Source organism: Ranitomeya variabilis, chromosome 1 (assembly GCF_051348905.1).
Source record: "Ranitomeya variabilis isolate aRanVar5 chromosome 1, aRanVar5.hap1, whole genome shotgun sequence".
NCBI classification, from domain to species: Eukaryota; Metazoa; Chordata; class Amphibia; order Anura; family Dendrobatidae; genus Ranitomeya; species Ranitomeya variabilis.
In genome coordinates this window covers 710,626,844-710,654,754 of record NC_135232.1, presented here as the reverse complement: position 1 = coordinate 710,654,754, position 27,911 = coordinate 710,626,844, and the positions used below count along the sequence as shown (strand labels likewise).

The window sequence follows — 27,911 nt, the reverse complement described above, 5'->3', positions numbered from 1 at the left end:
CAATTCCACAAGCGGCCACCGGGGGAGCCCAGAATCCAAATTCACAACAGTCCTCAGTCCAGAATCCGGTCCACCAGGCTGCGCAAGTCCGGCCGGTCCAATGGCACTTCCAGAGTTCTCCTCACAAGTGGAAATCAGTGCCTTCCTTCTTAGCGCTTTGTGTTGTAGTCCTTCCCTGCTGTGCTTACGGAAAGTACCCCACAACTGTTGTGTCTGTTTCTTAAGTTCCCTCACAACTCGATTAACTGATCTTCTGCTAATCTTCCGTCCCTTCCTGATGTTACAGTAAGAACGGCACCCGTTTGTCAGGTAGGCCTGGAGTTCTTCCGGGACCCTAGAGACGCCCCTCTCCCGCAATTGCCCCCCAAGACTTCATAGGTGATATGTGGTAGACAGCCCGCCTGAGACTGACTGTCCTGCCGCTGTTTGGAGTATGGCTTAAAGCTGTATATTATTCCACTCCCTCGGCGTTCCGGCCACCGGTAATGCGCCTCAGCAAGGTGCTGCCTCTTTCAACAAAACCCCTGCTGGTATTCTCCTTCTGCTTGATTTCGTTTCTCACTCAGCACAATCTATCTCGCTTCAAATCCTTTCTTAGGGCACCGCCGCTATTCTGAGCAGGCACGGTCCCGTTACGTTCTTTCAATGCCAAGCCTCTGCCAGGATCCCACCCCTGGCAGAGACCCTACTGTCTCTTCCTCCACAACACCCTCTCTCACTAGGTGTTGCTTCGTTCGATCCAGTCAGCTTTCTCTACTAACTTCCTGCCTGACCCCCAGTTTACCCACTATGGTGGGGAGTGGCCTAATGAATAGCACCCTTAGCTCCCCCCGGAGGCCCAGCTGTGAAACATATTGGTGTCTGTGATACCTGATTGGAGGAACTCCTTCAGTGCCATCGAACGCACCGTGGCTCCCCTTAGTGGCGGAGCCACAGTACTGCAACGACCAGGACTCTGGGGCGCTGCACTTTCACTCAGTGACGTGTATTAACCACTGGTTACAGTGATCGCCACAGCCCTGGTGCCCGGACCTGGAGAGCACTCACAATTCATTACCGTGATCTGAGCAGATCAGTCATGTCATTGCGGTGCTCAGATCATAGTAATCACCGCTGACTGCTTATTAGTTCCGGGTGACTGCGTAGCTGCGGTGACTTTATTTAGTGGTGAGTATACGTCACTAGCACAAATCACTGCTGCAGCACTGGTGCCTGGACCAATGACATGACTGCTTTGCCCAGTTCACAGCAACCCGAGTCGAGCTGTATATCTAACTCTGTCATGTGATATACAGTCTGCATACCTCTGTATTAGTGATGAGTGAGTACACTCGTTACTCGAGATTTCTCAAGCATGCTCGGGGCGTCTCCGAGTATTTTTTAGTGCTCGAAGATTTAGTTTTCCTCACCTCAGCTGAATGATTACATCTGTTAGCCAGCTTGATCACATGTGGGGATTCCCTAGCAACCAGGCAACCCCCACATGTACTTATGCTGGCTACCAGATGTAAATCATGCAGCTACGTCAACAAAAACTAAATCTCCGAGCACTAACAAATAGTCGGAGACCCCCCCGAGTATGCTCGGGAAATCTTGATTAACGAGTGTACTCGCTCATCACTACTCTGTACATGATCTAATAATGTGTGATACTTGCTGCTGAACTGTGTTATTACTGTGATCTGAGTCCTACAGTCACATTGATATGACTGCTTTCTCAGATCTCCTTAAAGACCAATGAGCAACGCAGTGCCGACGAGCCCAATTGCCGAACTTCAGGAGCTGCATCCCATATAGTCGTAAAAGTTGAAAATATCAAAACTTTTTCAATCATTTTTCATATTTTACACCTTCAAACAATTAAACATTAACTCTTTAAATTATTTTTCAATTTGATTATTTTTTTAAACACATTTCCCTGTGATTTCCCACAGCCGATGTCTTTCTGTTCTGCCGTAGTTTTCAAACTGCATCCACGTGCCGAGGACGCTGATACAGTACACAGTGCTTCTTGCCCAGGAGATTTGCCAATTCCTCCATGAGTGTGGGGGTCTCACCTAATTCTGGGAGCCGAGGGAGATGACAGGTGTGATCAATCTGGGAAAGGCAGACATTGCAATGATAGATCTCAGATCGATAGATATTATATCTCTTCTCTCTATTTCTACGTAAGACCTTGTGCAGGGTTGGACATACCATTGGTGCAACCTGTGCAGCCTCACAGGGGCCCAGGAATTAAGGGGGGCCCTAATCTACCTCCATTGCAGGTGGATTGTGCTTTATGACGAGCTCTTGGATTGCAGAGGGCCCATACTTTGCTCCTGCTCAGGAGGTCTGTGGCTGCCCCAGTCTCACATGTAATAGTTTTCCCATCACATTTCCACGTTCCATAAAACATCCCGATCACATTTCCTTGGAATTCAGTTGTCGTCCGGCGCCGTCCTCGCAGTCATGAAGCGGTAGTCACATCCTTTTTCTATTCCTCTTTGCAGTCTTTCCAGGTGGGCGGTGTAGGGGTGCGTCACGGTAGGTCCAGAGATATTTGTTTCTCTGGTATTGTGTGACGCTTCCAGCGTCTTCTCTGGGGATTCACCTTTCATTGTATACATGGAAACTCCAGGACGGGAACGGTTCTAAAAACTGTGAATTGTTCCGTGAAGCTTCTGGCTTTGGGCCAATGTAAATGAAGTCTGACAACTGACACCTAATTATTTTCATCATCTATTTCCCAGAGTCCAGAATTCTGAAAGATTAAACAATTTTGCAATAACATTCAACATAGATGAACTTGAGTGTGCTGTGCTTGAGCCCTCGGTAGGGCATGTTTGCCTGGAGAAGCATTTGTAGCCCTCATCGTGGCGGTATATGTGGCCATGCCATTTTATTTTTTTCCTTCTGTACTGGAGACTGCGCTTGTCTATACATTAGTCCACAGTAAATGTATCCTCAAGGAACAAGGGCTTTTATCACATTGTGACATATACCTCCAAAGAGAAGCTCAAACGCAGAGCCCAGAGTGCCATAATTTCCTGCAAAGCAGTCCCACCCCCGCATCCACTTCGCTAAGCGGAGGTGGGACATAAACAAGCCTGTGCAGCCTTAAGAGGCAGTTTGATAGATAGAAGATAGAAGTGCTGATCACCACTTTAAAAACTGGCAAAATAGTGCAGATACGTCATGGCCCCGGTGGGTTATCACATGATAATGCCTTCCATGATGACCCTTTTTAACTCTTTGTCAGTTTGTAAGGAGCCCTTGGTACCTGATCCTCAGAGAACCATGCTATCTTCATTGTTACTGTTCTCTTTGGCGATAAAGTAGGAGGCCAACTAGGTTCATCTGTATGGAGACAGTTGGGCTATATGTGGCTCTGTATGGGCCATAGCTTCTACTTTATGGGGCACATCTTGTACTGTATGGAGCATTCTCTACATGATTCTTTATTAGGATTATGTTAGTATGTACAATATATACAGTGGTGTGAAAAAGTGTTTGCCCCCTTCCTGATTTCCTATTCCTTTGTCACACTTAAATGTTTCAGATCACCTAACAAATGTAAATATTAGACAAAGATAACACAAGTGACACAAAATGCAGTTTATAAATGAAGGTCTTAACTATTAAGGGAAAAAGAAATCCAAACCTACAGTGCCCTGTTTGAAAAAGTGATTGCTCTCCCTCTTTCCCCTCTTAACCCCTTAACGTCTATTTGAAAAAGTGATTGCTCTCCCTCCTTCCCCAGCCGGACAGCTGAGAGGCACAGGAAGAGGTGCGGGGACCCATGCCGGCGGTCCCCGTACCCAGAACGCTGTGATCAGTCAGTCAATCTGACTAACCGATCACAGCTTGACTGCGCAGGAGATGCTGAAATATTAACACCTCCTGCACGGTCAGTGTAGGAGCTCAGCGCTGCGAGTGGCTGAGCTTCTGCACTAAACAGTCAGGAGCAGTGTCTGCGCCGCCCCTGGCTGTTAACCCCCTAATTGCTGCAATCAGGCGCGATCGCAGCGTTCGGGGGGGGGGGGGGGCAGAGGGATGGGAGCTCCCTCTGCCTTCAGATCGGCATCCATGTGACGTCAACGCGGGGCCCAATCGCTGCCTTGATGACCCGGGGTCGTCATGACGACCCCCAGGTCATCAAGCAATGGAAAGCCTCTGGGACCATGGTCACAGCATGGTCTCAGAAGCTTTCATCATAGGTTTAATGCACTGCAATGCTAATGCATTGCAATGCATCATACCTGCAATCAAAGTGTAAAAAGTGAAAGTCCCACAAAGGGACTAGGTAAAAAGGAACATTTTATAAAAAAAAAACATAAAAAAATAATACAAATAAAAAAATCCACTAATAAATACACATTTTTATGTAAAAACAAAAAAAAGCAAAAAAAGTACACATGTTTGGTATTGCCGTGTCCGTAAAAATCCCATATATAAAAGTGTCACACTAGATAACCCCTTCAGTGAACGCTGTAAAAAAAAAAAACCACAAAAAAGTAGCAAATTATACTTTTTCCACGCGGTATCATCATAACTCTTGGAAAAAGTGTTATAAAACACGATCAAAAAAACCAATGGTAATAAAAATAGAATCACTGAAAGCGTCATCTTGTCCCGCAAAACATCACTGGAAAAATATACAAGTTACAGCTCTCAGAAAAAAGCAATGCTAAAATAATTATTTTTGCTATAAATGTTTTTATTGTGTAAAAATGACAAAACATAAAAAAATTATATAAATGAGGTATCGCTGTGATCGTACTGACCCGAAGAATAAAACTGCATTATCAATTTTGCCACACACGGAACGGAGAAAAAAAAATCCCGAATTGCTGGTTTTTGTTCATTCTACCTCCACAAAACTCAGAATATAAAGTGATCCAAAAATGTGATGTGCCCGAAAATGGTGCCAATAAAAACATCAGCTTGTCCCGCAAAAAACAAGCCCTCACATGACTGTCGGCTGAAATATGGAAAAATTACAGTTCTCAAAATGTGGCGATGCAAAAACTTCTTACAAAAAAAGCGTCTTTTAGTGTGTGACAGCAGCTAAAAAAAATACCTGATATACAGTCATATGAAAAAGTTTGGGCACCCCTATTAATCTTAAGCTTAATGTTTTATAAAAATTGTTTTTTTTTGCAACAGCTATTTCAGTTTCATATATCTAATAATTGTTGGACACAGTAATGTTTCAGCCTTGAAATGAGGTTTATTGTACTAACAGAAAATGTGCAATCTGCATTCAAACAAAATTTGACAGGTGCATAAGTATGGGCACCCTTATCATTTTCTTGTTTTAAATACTCCTACCTACTTTTTACTGACTTACTAAAGCACTTTTTTTGGTTTTGTAACCTCATTGAGCTTTGAACTTCATAGCTAGGTGTATGCAATCATGAGAAAAGCTACTTAAAGTGGCCACTTGCAAGTTGTTCTCCTGTTTGAATCTCCTCTGAAGAGTGGCATCATGGGCTCCTCAAAACAACTGTCAAATGATCTGAAAACAAAGATTATTCAACATAGTTGTTCAGGGGAAGGACACAAAAAGCTGTCTCAGAGATTTAACCTGTCAATTTCCACTGTGAGGAACATAGTAAGGAAATGGAAGAACACAGGTACAGTTCTTGTTAAGGCCAGAAGTGGCAAGCCAAGAAAAGCATCAGAAAGGCAGAGAAGAAGAATGGTGAGATCAGTCAAGGACAATCCTCAGACCATCTCCAGAGAGCTGCAGCATCAACTTGCTGCAGATGGTGTCACTGTGCATCGGTCAACTATACAACGCACTGTGTTTTTTTGCCGCCATGCATAACGCCTTTTTGTATTACCAAACAACTCAATCTTGGTTTCATGAGTCCACAGGACCTTCTTCCAAAAAGAAATTGGCTTCTCCAAATGTGCTTTTGCATACCTCAGCCAACTCTGTTTGTGGCGTGCTTGCAGAAACGGCTTCTTTCGCATCACTCTCCCATACAGCTTCTCCTTGTGCAAAGTGCGTTGTATAGTTGACCGATGCACAGTGACACCATCTGCAGCAAGTTAATGCTGCAGATCTCTGGAGATGGTCTGAGGATTGTCCTTGACTGATCTCACCATTCTTCTTCTCTGCCTTTCTGATGTTTTTCTTGGCCTGCCACTTCTGGCCTTAACAAGAACTGTACCTGTGTTCTTCCATTTCCTTACTATGTTCCTCACAGTGGAAATTGACAGGTTAAATCTCTGAGACAGCTTTTTGTATCCTTCCCCTGAACAACTATGTTGAATAATCTTTGTTTTCAGATCATTTGACAGTTGTTTTGAGGAGCCCATGATGCCACTCTTTGGAGGAGATTCAAACAGGAGAACAACTTGCAAGTGGCCACTTTAAGTAGCTTTTCTCATGATTGCATACACCTAGCTATGAAGTTCAAAGCTCAATGAGGTTACAAAACCAAAAAAAGTGCTTTAGTAAGTCAGTAAAAAGTAGGTAGGAGTATTTAAAACAAGAAAATGATAAGGGTGCCCATACTTATGCACCTGTCAAATTTTGTTTGAATGCAGATTGCACATTTTCTGTTAGTACAATAAACCTCATTTCAAGGCAGAAACATTACTGTGTCCAACAGTTATTAGATATATGAAACTGAAATAGCTGTTGCAAAAAAAACAATTTTTATAAAACATTAAGCTTAAGATTAATAGGGGTGCCCAAACTTTTTCATATGACTGTAAATCTGGTATCGCTGTAATTGCACTGACCCGAAGAGTAAAGTCGTCTAATCACTTATACCGCACGAGGAACGGCGTAAAAAGTAAAACCAATTCTTCACCTTTTGTGGATTTGTTCATTCTGCCTCCCAAAGATCGCAGTAAGGTGATCACAGTGGTTTACCCCCACATACGGGGTACCAGCATACTCAGGACAAATTGCACAACAACTTTTGGGGTCCTATTTCTCCTGTTACCCTTGTGAAAATAAAAATTTGGGGGCAAAAAAAAGATAATTTTTGTGGAAAAAATGATTTTTTATTTTCACGGCTCTACAATACAGCACTTGGGGGTTCAAAGTACTCATCACACATCTAGATAAGTTCCTCGGGGGGTCTAGTTTCCAAAATGGTGTCACTTTTGGGGGGTTTCCACTGTTTAGTCACATCAAGGGCTCTCCAAACACGACATGGCGTCCGATCTCAATTCCAGCCAATTTTGCTTTGAAAAAGTCAAACGGCGCTCCTTCTCTTCTGAGCTCTGCCATGCGCCCATACAGATGTTTACCCCCCCCGTATAGGGCATCAGCGTACTCAGGACAAATTGTACAAAAACTTTTGTAGTCCAATTTCTCCTGTTACCCTTGGGAAAATAAAAATTTTGGGGCAAAAATATATTTTTTTGTGGAAAAAATACGATCTTTTATTTTCACGGCTCTACGTTATTAACTTCTGTGAAGCACTTGGGGGTTGAAAGTGCTCACCATACATCTAGATAAATTCCTTGGGGGTGTAGTTTCCAAAATGGGAACATTTGTGGGGGGTTTCCACTGTTTAGGTACATCAGGGGCTCTCCAAACGCGATATGGTGTCCGCTCTCGATTCCATCCAATTTTACGTTCAAAACCTCAAACAGTCCTCGTTCTCTTATGAGCCCTGCCGTGCACCTAAAGAGTGGTCTTCCTCCACACATGGGGTATCGGTGTACTTGGGAGAAATTGCACAACAAATATTGTGGTTCATTTTCTCCGGATACCCTTGACAAAATAAAAAAAATTGTGTCCAAAGTAAAATTTTTGTGAAAAAAAGGGTAAATGTTAATTTTTTTCCTTCCACATTGCTTCAATTCTTGTGAAGCGCCTAAAGGATTAATACATTTTTTTAATGTGGTTTTGAGCACCTTGAGGGGTGCAGTGTTTAGAATGGTGTCACTTTTGGGTATTTTTTGTCATATAGGCCCCTCAAAGTCACTTCAGTGGTCCCTGAAAACAATGGTTTAATAAATTTTGTTGAAAAAATGAGAAATCGGTGGTAAAATTTTAACCCTTATAACTTCCTAACAAAAAAATGTTCTTTCTAAAATTGTGCTGATATAAAGTAGACATGTGGGAAATGTTATTTATTAAGTATTTTGTGTGACCTAACTCTCTGATTTAACGGCATAAAAATTAAAAGATGAAAAATTGCAAAATATTTGACATTTTTGCCATATTTCCGTTTTTTTTAATAAATAACCGCAAGTGATATCAAAGAAATGTTACCACTAACATGAAGTACAATATGTCACGAAAAAAGATTCTCAGAATCATTGGGATCCATTGAAGCTTTCCAGAGTTATAACAACATAAAGTGACAGTGGTCAGATTTCAAAATTAAGACCTGCTCATTAACCTACAAAGTGGCTTGGTCCTTAAGGGGTTAAATCATAAATTAACTGTGGTTTATCACATCTTTTGGAAGCTGAGTTAACATTCCCTATTACTGGCACACCTTGAACCTACCTGACAAAGTGAAGTAGACCAAAAGTCCTCAAAATCTAGACATCATTCTGCGATCCAAAGAAATTCTGGAACAAATAAGAAACAAAGTAATTGAGATCTATCAGTCTGGAAAAGGTTATAAAGCCATTTCTAAAGCTTTGGGACTTCAGCGAACCACAGTGAGAGCCATTATCCACAAATGGTGAAAACATGGAACAGTGGTGAATCCTACCAGTAGTGGCCGGCCAACCAAAATTACCCCAAGAGCGCAGCAACGACTCATCCAAGAGGTCACAAAAGACCCCACAACAACATCCAAAGAACCGAAGTCCTCACTTGCCTCAGTTAAGGTCAGTGTTCTTGTCTCCACCATAAGGAAGAGACCGGACAAAAATGGCCTGCATGGCAGAGTTCCAAGATGAAAACCACCACTGAGCAATAAGAACATAAAGGCTAATCTCAGTTTTACCGGAAAACATGTTGATGATCCTCAAGAGTTTTGGGAGAATACGCTGTGAACCAACGAGACAAAAATTGTACTTTTTGGAAGATGTATGTCCCATTACATCTGGCGTGGAAGTAACATAGCATTTCAGAAAAGGAACACCATACCAACAGTAAAATATGGTGGTGGTAGTGTGTTGGTCTGGGGCTGTGTTGCTGCTTCAGGACCTGTAAGACTTGCTGTGGTAAATGAAACCATTAATTCTGCTGTCTACTAAAAAATCCTAAAGGAGAATGTCCGGTCATCTGTTCGTGACCTCAAGCTGAAGTGCACTTGGGTTATGCAGCAGGACAATGATCCAAAACACAGCAGCAAGTCCACCTCAGAATGACCTGATAAAAATTAAATTAAGACTTTGGTGTTGCCTAGTCAATGTCCTGACCTTAGATTGATTGAGATGCAGTGGCATGACCTTTAAAAGGCTCGGAAACCTCTAAGAAGGCTGAATTACAAGAATTCTGCAAAGATGAGTGGGTCAAAATTCCTCCAGAGCGTCGTAAAAGACTCTTTGCCAGTTATCACAGACGCTTGATTGCAGTTGTTGCTGCTAAGGGAGGCCCAACCGGTTATTAGGTTTAGGAGGCAGTCACTTTGTCTAATATTTACATTTGTTTGGTGATCTGAAACATTTAACCCCTTAGTGACAGAGCCAATTTGGTACTTAATGACCAGGCCAATTTTTACAATTCTGACCACTGTCACTTTATGAGGTTATAACTCTGGAACGCTTCAACGGATCCTGCTGATTCTGAGAATGTTTTTTCATGACATATTGTACTTCATGATAGTGGTAACATTTCTTCGATATTACTTGCGATTATTTATGAAAAAAAACAGAAATATGGCAAAAAATGTTAAAATTTTGCAATTTTCAAACTTTGTATTTTTATGCCCTTAAATCAGAGAGATATGTCACAAAAAACAGTTAATAAATAACATTTCCCACATGTCTACTTTACATCAGCACAATTTTGGAAACAACATTTTTTTTGTTAGGGAGTTATAAGGGTTAAAAGTTGACCAGCAATTTCTCATTTTTACAACACCATTTTTTTTAGGGACCACATCACATTTGAAGTCATTTTGAGGGGTCTATATGATAGAAAATAACCAAGTGTGACACCATTCTAAAAACTGCACCCCTCAAGGTGCTCTAAACCACATTCAAGAAGTTTATTAACCCTTTACGTGCTTCACAGGAACTGAAACAATGTGGAAGGAAAAAAATGAACATTTAACTTTTTTTTGCAAACATTTTACTTCAGAACCATTTTTTTTTATTTTCACAAGTGTAAAAACAGAAATGTAACCATAAATGTTGTTGTGCAATTTCTCCTGAATACGCCGATACCCCACATGTGGGGGTAAACCACTGTTTGGGCGCACCGCAGGGCTTGGAAGAGAAGGAGCGCCGTTTGACTTTTTCAATGCAGAATTGGCTGGAATTGAGATCGGATGCCATGTCACGTTTAGAGAGCCCCTGATGTGCGTAAAACAGTGGAAACCCCCCACAAGTGACCCCATTTTGGAAACTAGACCCCTTAAGGAACTTAACTAGATGTGTGGTGAGCACTTTAAACCCCCAGGTGCTTCTCAGAAGTTTATAACGTAGAGCCGTGAAAATAAAAAATCGCATTTTTTCTGCAAAAATGATCTTTGTGCCCCCCAATTTTTATTTTCACAAGGGTAACAGGAGAAATTAGACCACAAAAGTTGTTGTGCAATTTGTCCTGAGTACATTGATACCCCATATGTGGGGGTAAACCACTGTTTGGGCGCACTGCAGAGCTTGGAAGAGAAGGAGTGCCGTTTTACTTTTTCAATGTAGAATTGGCTGGAATTGAGATCGGACGCCATGTGGCGTTTGGAGAGCCCCTGATGTGCCTAAACAGTGGAATCCCCCCACAAGTGACACCATTTTGGAAACTAGACCCCTTAAGGAACTTATCTAGATGTGTGGTGAGCACTTTAAACCCTTAGGTGCTTCACGGAAGTTTATAGCGTAGAGCTGTGAAAATAAAAAGTCACATTTTTTCTACAAAAATGATCTTTTTGCCCCCCAATTTTTATTTTGACAAGGGTAACAGGAGAAATTAGACCACAAAAGTTGTTGTGCAATTTCTCCTGAGTAGGTCGATACCCCATATGTGGGGGTAAACCACTGTTTGGGCGCACCGCAGAGCTTGGAAGAGGAGGAGTGCCGTTTTACTTTTTCAATGTAGAATTGGCTGGAATTGAGATCGGACACCATGTCGCGTTTGGAGAGCCCCTGATGTGCCTAAACAGTAGAAAACCCCACAAGTGACCCCATTTTAGAAACTAGACCTCCCAAAGAGCTTATCTAGATGTGTGATGAGCACTATGAATCCCCAACTGCTTCACAGAAGTTTATAATGTAGAGCCATGAAAATTAAAAAAAATCATATTTTTTCCACAAAAATGATTTTTCACCCCCAAATTTTTGCTTTCACAAGGGTAACATGAGAAATTGGACCCCAAATTTTATTGTGCAATTTATGCTGAGTAGGCTGATACCCCATATGTTGGGGTAAACCACTGTTTGGGCGCATGGCAGAGCTCGGAAGGGAAGGAGTGCCGTTTTGGAATGCAGACTTTGATAGAATGGTCTGCGGGCGTTATGTTGCGTTTGCAGAGCCCCCGATGTACCTAAACAGTAGAAACCCCGCACAAGTGACCCCGTTTTGGAAACTAGACCCCCCAAGGAACTTCTCTAGATGTGTGGTGAGAACTTTGAATGCCCATGTGCTTCACAGAAGTTTATAATGCAGAGTTGTGAAAATAAAAAATATTTTTTTTCCCACAAAAAAGATTTTTTAGCCCCCAAGTTTTTAATTTCACAAGGGTAACAGGAGAAATTGGACCCCAAAAGTTGTCCAATTTATCCCGAGTACGCTGATGCCCCATATGTGGGGGTAAACCACTGTTTGGGTGCACGGCAGAGCTCAGAAGGGAGGGAGCACCATTTGACTTTTTGAGTGCAAAATTGGCTGTGGCGTTTAGAGACCCCCTGATGTACCTAAACAGTGGAAACCCCCCAAATCTAACTCCAACCCTAACCCCAACACACCCCTAACCCTAATGCCAACCCGATCCATAATCCTAATCACAACCCTAAGGATAATCGCAACCCTAACCCCAAAACAACCATAACCCTAATCAGAACCCTAAATCCAACACACCCCTAATCCTAATCTCAACCCTAACCTCAAACCTAAGCCTAATCCAATACACCCCTAATCCCAACCCTAACCTTAACCCTAATCCCAAACCTAACCCTAATCCCAAACGTAACCCTAATGCCAACCCTAATCCAAACCCTAATCCCAACTCTAACCCTAACTTTAGCTGCAACCCTAGTCCTAACTTTAGCCCCAACCCTAGCCCTAACTTTAGCCCCAACCCTAACCCTAAATTTAGCCCTAACTCTAACTCTAGCCCTAACTTTAGCCCCAACCCTAACCCTAGCCCTAACCCTAAATTTAGCCCCAGCCCTAACCCTAAATTTAGCCCCAAACCTAACCCTAAATTTAGCCCCAACCCTAACCCTAACTTTAGCCCCAAACCTAACCCTAGCCCTAACCTTGGCCCTAACCGTAACCCTAGCCCTAACCCTTACCCTAGCCCTAACCCTAACTCTAAATTTAGCCCCAACTCCTCTAGCTGCTGGCCGGCAGGTCATGGCGGGCGTACGGCGCATGCGCCCGCCATTTTCTTACAGAAGGAAGAAGCCGGCGGCCAGAAGAGGACACAGGAGGACCCAGGGACACCGGTAAGCATGATAAGGTCCCCGAATCCCCCTATTTCTCTGTCCTCTGATGTGCGATCACATCAGAGGACAGAGAATTACACATCGCTTTTTTTTTTTTGCGGTCGCCGGTAAACAGTTAATTACCGGCGATCGCAAAACAGGGGTCGGTCAAAACCGATGCCGATCATGTTCTTTGGTGTCTAGGCTACCCCCGGCAGCTGAGACCCCAAAGATCTCCCTGGTGCCGGCCGGCGGGCGCACTGCGCATGCGCCCGCCATTTTTTTGCCGGAAGAAGATGGCGGCGCCCATCGGGAGCCACGAGGAGCACCGGGGGAGACAGGTGAGTATCGGGGGGCTATCGGGGGCGATCGGGGACCCCATTTCTCTGTCCTCTGATGTGCGATCACATCGGAGGACAGAGAAATTAAATGGAAAATCGCATTTATTTTTTTTTTGCGACCGCCGGTAAACGGTTAATTACCGACGATCGCAACTCGGGGGTTGGTAAAAAAAACCCGAATCATGTTCTCTGGGGTCTCGGCTACCCCCGGTAACCGAGACCCCAGAGAAAATCCGACTCTGGGGGGGCGCTATTCCCCTTTTTCCACAGCGCCGTTAATTAACGGCGCTGTGGTTTAAGTACCCTTAGCGGCGGCTGTTAAAAGGCGTATCGGCGGTCGTTAAGGGGTTAAGTGTGACATATGTGCAAAAGAATAGGAAATCAGGAAGGGGACAAACACTTTTTCACACAACTGCAGGTATGTGGGGCACAATATTGGAGATATGTGGCATTGGTATATGATACAATGCGTGGTGGTATTTGAGATATTTTCTGGAACTGCACGTGATATACAGTGGGGCAAATAAGTATTTAGTCAGTCAGCAATAGTGCAAGTTCCACCACTTAAAAAGATGAGAGGCGTCTGTAATTTACATCATAGGTAGACCTCAACTATGGGAGACAAACTGAGAAAAAAAAATCCAGAAAATCACATTGTCTGTTTTTTTATCATTTTATTTGCATATTCTGGTGGAAAATAAGTATTTGGTCAGAAACAAACAATCAAGATTTCTGGCTCTCACAGACCTGTAACTTCTTCTTTAAGAGTCTCCTCTTTCCTCCACTCATTACCTGTAGTAATGGCACCTGTTTAAACTTGTTATCAGTATAAAAAGACACCTGTGCACACCCTCAAACAGTCTGACTCCAAACTCCACTATGGTGAAGACCAAAGAGCTGTCAAAGGACACCAGAAACAAAATTGTAGCCCTGCACCAGGCTGGGAAGACTGAATCTGCAATAGCCAACCAGCTTGGAGTGAAGAAATCAACAGTGGGAGCAATAATTAGAAAATGGAAGACATTCAAGACCACTGATAATCTCCCTCGATCTGGGGCTCCACGCAAAATCCCACCCCGTGGGGTCAGAATGATCACAAGAACGGTGAGCAAAAATCCCAGAACCACGCGGGGGGACCTAGTGAATGAACTGCAGAGAGCTGGGACCAATGTAACAAGGCCTACCATAAGTAACACACTACGCAACCATGGACTCAGATCCTGCAGTGCCAGACGTGTCTCACTGCTTAAGCCAGTACATGTCCGGGCCCGTCTGAAGTTTGCTAGAGAGCATTTGGATGATCCAGAGGAGTTTTGGGAGAATGTCCTATGGTCTGATGAAACCAAACTGGAACTGTTTGGTAGAAACACAACTTGTCGTGTTTGGAGGAAAAAGAATACTAAGTTGCATCCATCAAACACCATACCTACTGTAAAGCATGGTGGTGGAAACATCATGCTTTGGGGCTGTTTCTCTGCAAAGGGGCCAGGACGACTGATCCGGGTACATGAAAGAATGAATGGGGCCATGTATCGTGAGATTTTGAGTGCAAACCTCCTTCCATCAGCAAGGGCATTGAAGATGAAACGTGGCTGGGTCTTTCAACATGACAATGATCCAAAGCACACCGCCAGGGCAACGACGGAGTGGCTTCGTAAGAAGCATTTCAAGGTCCTGGAGTGGCCTAGCCAGTCTCCAGATCTCAACCCTATAGAAAACCTTTGGAGGGAGTTGAAAGTCCGTGTTGCCAAGCGAAAAGCCAAAAACATCACTGCTCTAGAGGAGATCTGCATGGAGGAATGGGCCAACATACCAACAACAATGTGTGGCAACCTTGTGAAGACTTACAGAAAACATTTGACCTCAGTCATTGCCAACAAAGGATATATTACAAAGTATTGAGATGAAATTTTGTTTCTGACCAAATACTTATTTTCCACCATAATATGCAAATAAAATGATTAAAAAAACAGACAATGTGATTTTCTGGATTTTTTTTTCTCAGTTTGTCTCCCATAGTTGAGGTCTACCTATGATGTAAATTACAGACGCCTCTCATCTTTTTAAGTGGTGGAACTTGCACTATTGCTGACTGACTAAATACTTTTTTGCCCCACTGTATATGCAGAAGAGACAACAAAACCAAAGACATACTGATAGGGAATTTAGATTGTGAGCCCCAATGGGACAGCGATGATAATGTGTGTGCAAACTGTAAAGCGCTGCGGAATATGTTAGCGTTATATAAAAATAACACCAAAATTAATACTTGGTACACAAACCTTTGTTTGCAATTACAGAGGTCAGATGTTTCCTGTAGTTCTTGACAAAGTTTGCACACATTGCAGCAGGGATTTTGGCTCACTCTCCCATACCGATCTTCTCCAGATCTTTCAGGTTTCGGGGCTGTCGCTGGGCAACATTGAGTTTCAGCTCCTGTAGCCCATCCCAGCCTTGTGCAGTTCTACAGTTTTGTCCCTGGTGTCCTTAGACAGCACTTTGGTCTTGGCTATGGTGGAGAGGTTGGAGTGTGATTGAGCGTGTGTATGCAAATTGCCTCTTCTGAGAAGAAGAGGACTTAACTCTATAGCGCCACCTGTTGGAAGTAGCGATCCTACAAGTCACAATCAACCCTTTAACGAGTCGTGCAATATGACTTAGGATAAAAGCCAAATCAGTATCTCAATTCGCAGACACGGTGTTTCGGGCTGTTGGCCCTCGTCAGTGCGAAGCATGAGAACTGATTTGGCTAGGTGAGAGGCTGGACAGGTGTCTCTTATACAGGTAACAAGTTAAAACAGTTAACCAGGTAATGAGAACAGAGTAGGAGGCTTCTTAAAGAAAAACTATCAGGTCTGTGAGAGCCAGAATTCTTGCTGGTTGGTTGGTGATCAAATACTTATTTCATGCAATAAATTGCAATTTATTTTCCCCACTGTATGTATGTGTATATACAATATATATATATATATATATATATATATATATATATATATATATATATATATATATATTTGCCTGATCAAAACCAATCTCATCACACGTTTGTCCCCTTTGTTTCAACTACACTAAATAAATAGTCATACTTCAACTAAATCAATTGTTTACATCAAGAATTTACCTAATGGGGAATTTCACCACGTTAAAAGATGAAGTACAAATTCCTTAATAAAACATAATATTATATTGATATAATTCTTATAACATCAATTTAAAATGGAAAGGTGCTGAAAAAGGAAAATAAAAATGAGGGGCACTAATCAATGGTTTACAATGCGATAAGGATAGTTCATACATATAGGTATTATGAAAATCGCTAACTTGATGTGCACACTCAAGGAGCAAGGATGTAGAAAGATTATTACCTGTCACTAAGGATACGATTGCATCCCTTTGCCCTGACGTGCGTTTCGTTCAGCTTCTTCGGGTGGCGTTTTGCAGTAGTGACCACATAGCAAAGCAGCACTAGTATTATTTCCCTGTGTTTCTTGGACCTGAGAGTGGTGGTCATAGTAACTTTTCATGATACCTATATGGATGGACTATCCTTATCGCATTTTATACCATCGATTAGTGTCCCTCGTTTTTCTTTTTCAGCACCTTTCTGTTTTGAATTGATTTTATAAGAAAACATAAAATATTATGTTTTATTAAGATATTTGTACTTCATCTTTGATAGTGGTGAAATTCATTATTAGGTAAATTATTGGTGAAAGTAAAGCCAGTATCTGCATACCCATAGAATAAAATAGACTAAATAAAAGATGTGATTTCTTTCTAGGCAGAGCTCAACACTTGTCCGGTGTCTATTACCTATGTAAGATTATTGGGCTGAGCTGCAATACCAGACAGAGTCTATTGACAAGGATGGCGCTGTTTCTGTAAAAAAATAAAAAACAGAATTCTTTCACATCTCAGACAAAGCTTTTAATGTATAGCTTTGAATGGAAAGGTCACTTTTAGTTCCTCTCGTGAGACACAGACATCAATCACCGATTATCGGCCGGCTCCATCCTCTCCAGTGACTTCCATCGTGTTTGCATTAGATTTCGCTCAGATTATCAGCCACAATCTCATAAATACATGGATTGTGACAACAAAAGTAACTTTTATTTCTGCCATATTAGGAAGTGGAGAGCGACTATCTGGGCACAATGGCGTTTGCTTAATTCTTCCTATGCGGTCATCAGTGGTAGGACTGAAGTAAAAATAGGGATAGATAACATCTCAGGGAGGGTGAAGAAGAGCCCTAAGGAAAAGTTAAAGGAGTTCTACTCGGTTAGGAAAACACTTTGAATTTTTTTAACCAAAATAGCGCCACCACCATTCACAGGTTGTGTCTGGTATTGCAGCTAAGATATTTTAGAGGGAAGCTGCACTACTCCCCGCGACCATTAGGCAGGTACTTAATGCATCCACAACCTGCGCTTGTCACCGGTGGAGCTTACAGTATGTCAGGGTTTCCAGATGGTGGTGGTGGTCTCCACTGCTTCTGACATCTTCTGCCAAGACCTAATCACCAATGACTGAGTAAGTGTAAATTCCTTCACCAGTGCCGCAAACATGGAAATGCATAGTTCGGCATAGGAGCTGCGTACACATAACGGTAGAAGGCAGTTTTGAATCCAGTTTTGTGCTCTGGTTTGGAGGTTGACTATATATTATTCCTCAGTATTGGACACAGTTATTCTAATTCATCTAGAGGTAAAGTTTGGATTAAAGCTCTTGCAATGTAATCTTCCTGGATTAACGATGGAGCTGCCGTTGGCAGTAGATGAGAAGAAATAGACGATGGGATCATATGTTTCATCCCAGCAAAGGAGGAGAAGCCTGGCCAAGGTCCAAATTATGGTAAAAATGTGCAAATAGACCCACGTCCTGCCGACCGGACAGATTTATATCTATTTATCCATATTACATCCATTGACCTACGAAGAAAATCACTAAGAGCCAATCTACGGACCCCGTCTGATTTCACATTTCTGCACATGGCGCTAACATATACTGCATCGCTGTACATAAATCGTGCAACACTCATGTCATGAAAAAAACAATGTGTGTGCATGAGATTTCTGAAACCTCATAGCCTTGGCTTTTTACTGTAAAACGCAGCTGAAAATTTGCAGCAAAAACTCAACGTGTAAACATAGCCTAAAACAGCAGAGGTGGCAAAGCTTTAAAAAAAAAAAACGGTGGTTCATGCTGTTTTCATATTGGGATCACACACACATTTGCAATTCTACATACATTATCAAGCTGTTAGTAACTGTTCAATGATTTAGAAGGCCTAAGAAGTAGTATTGTCATTTATTTTGCATTAGATGTAGTTGGTGCAGCATTTTACTAGTTGTCTGTCTCAGACTTGGAAAATCAGCAACCCAGATACAAATCTAGTAGTCCACTACACCAAAGTCACCACTGAGTGGACTCCATACATTGCACTCTATATGTAGAAATATCTTTACCAAAGATCCAACACTTACTACATAGATACAGAAACAGAACCACATTTACTACACATATAAAGGACAGAACCAAGCTTACCACATAGTAACATGAACAGAACCGAGTTTGCTACAATGATGTTGTAACAGAAACAGTCGTAATACATAGATGCAGGAACAGAAACCAGCTCATTACACAGATACAGGAACAAGCTTATTACATAAATACGGGAGCAGAACTGAGCCTACGACACAGATATGGGAACAGAACAAATTATAAATATTACAAATAATTAGGATTCTTCAGGTCAAAGTCCGTGTCGAATCCAACAAATGTCAGTTTTAACATCAGCATTACACAGTCAGCAGAAAACCATTGTAACACATAGCAAAAACAAATCCATCTGAACCAGTCTAGTTTGCGTACAGGGCATATCCTTGCCTCTGAATACATCATTTGTATTTTTTAAACTGTCCACATTCGGCCAAAGCAATATCATAATGTCTATTGTATATTAGGAACAGATCGATGGAATTAATGTACAAAACGGAGAACCCCACAGCTTCCACTTGTACTAGTTATATAAATGTTCGGGTTTATGCTTTAATTGCACTTGTCTGTCCCTAAAACAGAAAAAACAAATGCAACTCCCTAAGGCCTCGTTCACACATCCATGTTTAAACCCGTACGTAAAAAAATGTTACCGGTGTCATCAGTATTTTGCATCCGTGTATGGTGTGTGCCCGTTTTTACCAACCATCAGTATCTTTCACATATGGATAAATCACAAAGATTCTTCTATCCTGTGCAATGTTAAGCTCACGGATTGCACACTGATTATACACTGACGCCATCCGTGGTTTTCACGGACCCATTGACTCGCATTGGCCCTTATCATATGAGACAAAGGAGAAAAACGGACATGTCTCAGTGAGTTTTGCATGGACACGTGGTCCTGGAAAAAAGATGGACATGTGAATAGCAGCATTGATTATAATATATTATATAAAACTGGATACAACACGGATGTCTGAACGAGGCCTTAGGCAGATTCGAAAGAGTTTTTACAGATTTAGTAAATATGCCCCAAACATGTGAATATGATTTTACACTCTCTTATCTACCATACGTATCCGCACACCACAATACACTGTTACACACAGACGCACAGCTACAAACACGTATGGAAACAATTCCGGGTGAGACTGGGACTAAGGAGCCGCCCTAAATACAAACCCACAACAGCCTACACCCAATAACACTCCTGCGTAATTTGCGGTGGAAAATAAAAATAGTTTTATTTGGTCATTTATCCAGAAACAAAGATAATAAAAAAAAGATAATTCAGATAAAGGGGTTTTCCGGGACTAATTTATTTTTTTTACTATGGGCCTAAGAACTAATAGGTAATTGCTATCTACCTGCCTGTAATACCCGTCACTGGCTCATTGCAGTCATGGACCGCTCTCCATCTTCCAGGATGCTCTTTCGATGAGGTGTGACTGTTGGCGTCATGCTGATTGACAGTCGGCTTCCCACAGTTAGGCAGCAGTGAGCCGACTGTCAATCAGCATGACATCTTCAGTGACACCACATCAACAGAGCAGAGCGGAAGAGTAGCCGCTGCTCTGTCAACGTGACGTCAGCGTAATCAGCAAAATTGCCAGCAGGAGGGATTTGTGACTCTTCTGTGCCGGCAAAGATTAGTGCCAGGCACAACAGGCAGGTAGGTAGCGACAATTTTTTTCAACTGTGGGCCTTAAAAGGCAGGTGCCCATTTGTACTTAGGTCCATAGAAGAAATAAATAATTATTCAGGGATATTCCCTTTAACCAGCTCCACAGTTTTCAGTCATTCAGAGACAATATAACACGCTCCTCACACACCTTATATACTGTAACACCCCCAGCCCATCAAGGATCACAGCAGCTCAGGGTAGGTATACAACGATGAAGTGATCCCCATACCCCTCATAGTATAACACCCACCAGCACCCCAAAGTATCCAATGCAACATGCAATACACTGCATGTAAGGGTACTGTCACACAGTACCATTTTAATCGCTACGACGGCACGATCCGTGACGTCGCAGCGATCGTATTATTATCGCTCCAGCGTCGTAGACTGCGGTCACACGGTGCAATCACGGCGCTGGAGCGATGCCGAAGTCCCCGGTAACCAGGGTAAACATCGGGTAACTAAGCGCAGGGCCGCGCTTAGTAACCCGATGTTTACCCTGGTTACCAGCGTAAACGTAAAAAAAACAAACAGTACATACTTACATTCCGGTGTCTGTCCCCGGCGTTCTGCTTCTCTCCACTGTGTAAGCGCCATAGCCGGAAAGCAGAGCGGTGACGTCAGACGTCACCGCTGTGCTCGCTTTCCGGCCGGCAGACGCTCACACAGTGGAGAGAAGCTGAGACGCCGGAGGACAGACACCGGAATGTGAGTATGTACTGTTTGTTTTTTTTACGTTTACGCTGGTAACCAGGGTAAACATCGGGTTACTAAGCGCGGCCCTGCGCTTAGTTACCCGATGTTTACCCTGGTTACAAGCGAACACATCGCTGGATCGCTGTCACACACAACGATCCAGCGATGTCAGCGGGTGATCAAGCGACGAAAGAAAGTTCCATACGATCTGCTACGACGTACGATTCTCAGCAGGATCCCTGATCGCTGCTGCGTGTCAGACACTGCGATATCGTAACGATATCGCTAGAACGTCACGAATCGTACCGTCGTAGCGATCAAAATGGTACTGTGTGACGGTACCCTAACAGAAGACAGTGCAACACCCCTATCCCCCATACACACAGGGTATAAAGTGTGGCAGACCCCAGCCACTCACAATATACCTTGCCTCAGACCCCACCAGGCCCTCATAATACACATTGCTGCAGACCCCCATTTAATAACACCCACTAGCACCCCAAAGTACCCAATGCAACACGCAGTACACAGGGTAATATGTCCCCAGCTCCTAACAGTAGACAGTGTGACACCCCTCCGCCTCACATACACAGTGTACAAAGGGTACATAATAAGCCCCTCATAATATACATTACAGTAGACTCCCCCAGCGCCTCTTGTCATACATTGCTGCAGAACCCCCAGTCCTTTGTAATAGAGTGCAGGGTTGCGTATGTCACCACGGAACAGACAGACCAACTGTTGAAGGGGATTTATTAACAGGGGTAAAATTCTCCTCGCAGGGAGTAAACGGGGTTAATAGAGTCAAGTAAAACAGTAAACAGTTAAGCGGAATCAAAGGGTTAACGAGTGTTCTTGTAACTTATCAGTCCAGGGAGGTCCTGACTGGAGGGTCCTTTTTCCCAATGTGGATACAGTCACCAGCAGGGCTTGAGGTCCTGAAGTCTCTTCTGTGTCTCCTGGAAAGTCTGGGGTTAAGCCTCTCTGCAATCTGTTCTTCGCAAAGTGAAACTGAAACCAGGAAATAGCACAGCCTCCGTCGCTGCTGCAAGAGCCTCTGTGTACCAGGCTGACAGTCTCCCTGTAGTAACGCTGTCACACACACACACTGGGTAGTTACTTATCACACTCAGGGATTCTTTGCTTGTCACTGCGGTCACCAGGGATTCTTTGCTTGTCACTGCGGTCACCAGGGCTGCACAGTCACTGTCTCTGATTCTGGAGGCTTCCAAATCTACACCCCCACATCCAGCCTTCACTCTGGTGGGTATCTCAGCCTCAGTGCCCTCACGGGGAGCACTACTTTTAGGGGAGCGCGGCGCTGCAGCCTGCCCTCTCTTTGGCGCGCTGCTTTCTCTCTGCTCTCCCGCTCTTTTCTGACCACACCTCTCTTTTCCCAGCAGTCCCCTGGTCCCCTCTGTCCAGGGCAGAAAGTCTTCCCCCCAGCAACCCAGCTGTCTGACTAAGTGGTTCCAGGCAAGGAGCAGGGAAAGCAACCTCCTTACATTCCCCCTCTCTTAAAGCTCGCCATTCCACGGGCGAGGACTCTTCGTGCTTCTCTTTGTTCTTTGGAGGGGAGTCAGATACCTGCGATTCTCGCATCTCCTTCTGCCTTTCTTCTTGTACATACTCCCAGACTAAATGGTTTAGGAGCTGCTCATCAGTCAGGTTGAGATATGCTTTCTCTGCTTCATCAACAACTGCTGTCTTCTTCTTTTTCTTCTTCTTCTTAGCTTTGCCGCTAGCAGATGTCTGCGTAGATGACTCTTCCTCCTCCTTGTTGTTATCGGAAACTTTAGGGACTTCTTGTTCGGGCTCCTCAGTTTGGGGGCTTAGTTTAAGCAATTCTTCTCCATAGCTCCCCCTCTCTTTGACAGGAGCATTCTCATCAAAGCTTGAGTCAGATGAATTAAGACCATGCAGGCCGGACTCTTTTTCATCTGCGCCGGGCTCTGCGGACATCACTTCCCAGGGCTTCTCAACCACACGCCCTGTCTCACACAGCTGTTCCATTTCCCCTGTCCGATCAGGAACTGGTGAGCTGACGGCCAGCACATTCTTCACCTCAGGGGATGACATCAGTGGTTTCTCCTTCTCATTGGCTCGGACCTTGAAAACGAGTGTCGCAGGAACACTTGGCACTTTCTCTCCTTCTTCGGGAACTCGTGCTGGGCAAGGTAGTAAAGCACTTCGGTGGTCTTCTCGAGCGAACGTCACTTTCTTTCCTCCGGGCTGAGTCTCACCAATAAAACCTTCAGACCCAGGCTGTAGATCCACTAGGCTCGCCTTTACGCGTTGGGACAGCGCAGTCATTTCACCAGAGATGCTTGACACCTTCTCCACCTCTCCTTGGAGTCCGACATTATGGTACTGTCTTGCCTTAGGTGGAACTCTTCTCTTCCTGCCGTACCATTCCCTCCAGGGGCGACGTTCCCTCCAGTTAGCAGGACCCTCAGAGGGGCGAGCGGATCTCTGCCACCGCTCTTCTCGGGTAGGGCAATTTCTGGACATGTGTCCCACCTTTCTGCACGTCCAGCACTCACGTCTGCGTCTGTCTGGAGGGTGCTTCAGTCTGGATCGTTGACCTCGGCGGGGAACACCTCTCATCTGCGGTTGCTCTTCACCCTAGGATACAGAGTTACACTCTGGGGCCACCACCGAAGCCTTCTTCATGCTGCGCACCTCTCCTCTAACTCTTTCTGGCGGCTCCCGCACGTTACCTCGGGGTATGCCGCTGGTCCCCAAAACCGCAGTAAGGGCTTTCCCCAGACTCTCAATCTCCTCCCAGATTCTTCTTATCTTCAGCTGGGAATCTCGGGTCCACATTGCCTCCTCTTCATTCTGACTGGGTGCTCCGCAGTTGTAGCATCTAGGCAGTATTCTTCGCCGAGCGGCACTAGTCTCACTTTGGAGGGCGGTCTCTCTTTCACGCACCGGAGGGCTGTACTCTGCAGCAGGGATCTTCTTATATTCATCCACCTCCTCACGGACTCGCTTAACCTCCTTCTTCAAGTCTTCTACCCATTGAGGGGCTGTTACCTCCCTGCTCCATACCTTTCCCACTGGCACTACCGCCCCTTGCTCTTGCTCGCATGTGCGTGCCTCACTCCCGACCTCAGAGAAAGTCATGTCTGGCTTTACACGCATGCGCTCTCGCAGGGCCTGTTTCATCAACACGTCTCGCAAGCCTGTCACCAGTTGGTCTCGCAGCACAACGTCAACTGTCCCCACACCTACGCCGTCCTTCCGTATAATGGCAGTATGAAGCTCTTGCAGTGCGTTCATATATTGAGTCACGGTCTCCCCCTCTCTTTGTACCCGGCGGAACAGTCGCATGCGCAGCTCCCCTACGTCAGTGGGGTCCCCATGCGTCTCCTCAAGTATACGTAATACTTTGTCCAGGGTATCTCTCGCCTGGGGGGGTCTGAGCATAACAGAGTCCCGTGCATCCCCCTCTAGGGCCATCACAGCTATTTCCGCCTGCAGAGCCGGTGTCATAGGATGCATCCGCATCATCCCTCGGATGCGCTCCGTCCAACCCGACAACATGACATTACTCCCTGAAAATTTTGGCAGGTTAGCTAACATGGCTCCCAGGGAGATGCTAGACCTGGGACCTCCCTCAACTGCTTGGTCTGCCCCTTCCGCGCTACCGTGTGACATCCTGCCGACTACGCCAAGTGTAATAGAGTGCAGGGTTGCGTATGTCACCACGGAACAGACAGACCAACTGTTGAAGGGGATTTATTAACAGGGGTAAAATTCTCCTCGCAGGGAGTAAACGGGGTTAATAGAGTCAAGTAAAACAGTAAACAGTTAAGCGGAATCAAAGGGTTAACGAGTGTTCTTGTAACTTATCAGTCCAGGGAGGTCCTGACTGGAGGGTCCTTTTTCCCAATGTGGATACAGTCACCAGCAGGGCTTGAGGTCCTGAAGTCTCTTCTGTGTCTCCTGGAAAGTCCGGGGTTAAGCCTCTCTGCAATCTGTTCTTCGCAAAGTGAAACTGAAACCAGGAAATAGCACAGCCTCCGTCGCTGCTGCAAGAGCCTCTGTGTACCAGGCTGACAGTCTCCCTGTAGTAACGCTGTCACACAAACACACTGGGTAGTTACTTATCACACTCAGGGATTCTTTGCTTGTCACTGCGGTCACCAGGGATTCTTTGCTTGTCACTGCGGTCACCAGGGATTCTTTGCTTGTCACTGCGGTCACCAGGGCTGCACAGTCACTGTCTCTGATTCTGGAGGCTTCCAAATCTACACCCCCACATCCAGCCTTCACTCTGGTGGGTATCTCAGCCTCAGTGCCCTCACGGGGAGCACTACTTTAGGGGAGCGCGGCACTGCAGCCTGCCCTCTCTTTGGCGCGCTGCTTTCTCTCTGCTCTCCCGCTCTTTTCTGACCACACCTCTCTTTTCCCAGCAGTCCCTTGGTCCCCTCTGTCCAGATATAAAAAAACACCATTGGAGGAAAACCTCCACTAAACTAAACAAAAAAACACCAGAACACAGGCAGGGATGCTTACCTGTTCAAGGCCTCCAACAATTGCACTACCCAGGGTGCACCAGGCCCAAGTAAAGATAGCAAACAACACAGGTGCAAATAATACCGATGCAGCCAACCTACAATCAGGAATTGGCTGCTTGGAGCACCCGTGCAAAAAAATAGTCTGTATGTGGCATGTTCACACAGGACTGCAGAGTATATGGTGAAAAGCCTATTAATGACGCCATAAATATAGCGGGCTAACCATGATGCATCCTGTGTGAACAGAGGCCACAGTGTACAGAGCCATCTAGGGCCCAGGCGCACCCTGGAAAAATGTACAGTGCACCAAAAACATAACAATGTATGCAAGGTATTGGTTGATACCAATACTTCCAAGTCTTCCCCCCAGCAACCCAGCTGTCTGACTAAGTGGTTCCAGGCAAGGAGCAGGGAAAGCAACCTCCTTACACCTTCATAATATACATTGTTGTAGACCCCCTAGCCCCTCAAAATGTACATTGCTGCAGACCCCTTATAATATACACTGCTGCTGACCCCACCAACCCCTATTAATATGCATTGCTGCAGATTCCCCTTTAATGACACCCACCAGCCCCCAAAAGTATCAGACGCAACACGCTGTACAAAGGGTAATATTTCCCCTGCCCCTAATAGTAGACAGTGCGACACCCTCCACCTCATACACACAGTGTACAAAGGGTAGCAGACCCCCAGCCCCTCATAATAGACTAATAATTGCTGCAGAAACCTGAGAACCTCATATCATACATTGCTGCAAACCCCCACAGCCCCTCATAATAAACATTGTTGCAGACCAACAAAAATGTACATTTCTGCATACTTCATACTCCCCCATAATATATGTTGCAGTAGACCCCCCAGCCCCTCCATAATATACACAGTCCTAGACTGCAGAGAAGACAGACAGTAATCCGTTTCAAGCAGCTACTCTGTGACAGGATGTCTCCATGCAGAGCGTGCTGCGTTGGCACTTCTGATGCAGCCAGGCAGTAAAATTTAAAGGTACAGAGGCGCCCAGCAGCTGCTGAAGCTGCAGATGGATAGGGCGGCCCTAACAGCTGCAGAGCGATCTGCCCGGGTGTCCCCCCCTCCGGCCCAGCCAGCCCCTGGTGGCAAGTCACATATGCCCATATCAACATCATTTAGAAACTATGTCCCCTATTCCTGTATCTGCCAGCCACCGTACCCTTATACTAGTATCTGCCAACCACAGTGAACCCTATACCAGTATCCGCCAGCCACAGTACCCTTATACCAGTATTCGCCAACCGCAGTGCCCCTAAACAAATATCCGCCAACCACAGTGAACCCTATACCAGTATCCGCCATCCACAGTACCCCTATTCTAGAATTTTCCAGCCACAGTGCCCCTATACCAGTATCCAACAACCACAGTGCCCCTATACAAGTATCCGCCAACCACAGTGAACCCTATACCAGTATCCGCCAGCCACAGTACCCCTATTCTAGTATTTTCCAGACACAGTACCCCTATACCAGTATCCACCAACCACAGTGCCCCCCTGTACTAGTTATCATTTGGCCAAGCTGCCCCAAAAATCATTACCTGGTGGCCACCATACACCCCAATACCAGTATTGGCCAGCAACCATGCCCCTGTTACAATACCAGCCATCCACTGTGCTCCTATTCTTACCAGTATGGGCAGGGTGTGTGTGTGGCTTCTTGGGTTTTTCCAGTTGACGGCTGATTGCTGATGGGGCTGTTTTTTGGGGTGGGGTTGGTCAAGGACTACAATAACTTTTTCTTTCCCAAAATTAAAAGAATCAGTCAGGATTATAAAGACTCAACCACTTTCTTGTACAAACAGCACCATGCCCTGTCTATGGCTTGTGTCCGATATACTGGCTTACTATATCAAGTGGGGCTGTTTGTTTGTTTTTTTAAAGCCATGTTTTTCCAGTCCGGGACCCCTCCTTCAGATTCTCCTTTTAAAAGTAGATAACAGCAGCAATTAAATCGAATGTCAACTAATATAATTAATGACCATGGGACCTGAGCAGAGAGAGAACAGGCTGTGCCCGGTCTGTGGACACGTTTCACAATGGTTGGACCTCCGATGCATGACGGTAACAATCTTATCCTAATGGTAAGATTATCATTCCTCTTCCTTAGGTCAATACACGTTCTGCATTTCCCACCATGCCATGGTGGGTACCAGTCTCTGCAGGCTTTCTCGAGCTGCCTCCACCTGCTTGGCTCAAATTAAAATTTCCACGCCACTAAACTTTGGTTAATGAGGCCAAGCAGCAGTGCATCATGGGAATGTTTAAATTTTCTCCCACACGACTCCACATTCATCTTCAGTATTTACAGCAAAGGCCTGGAGATGTTGGGATCCTAGTGTTTTGGCTTTGAGGTTCAGAGTTCATTGCTGTGTTGAGTGGGTCTCTGTCACTTGTGAGTGGGGGAGGGGAAGTG

The 27,911-nt window shown here is 44.6% G+C and overlaps 1 protein-coding gene across 1 annotated transcript in view; it reads left to right on the top strand.

Moving 5' to 3' along the window:
- LOC143778262 (B2 bradykinin receptor-like) overlaps window positions 1–27,911 on the top strand; it is a 57,897-nt gene that overhangs the window by 25,231 nt on the left and 4,755 nt on the right. The window lies entirely within an intron of this gene.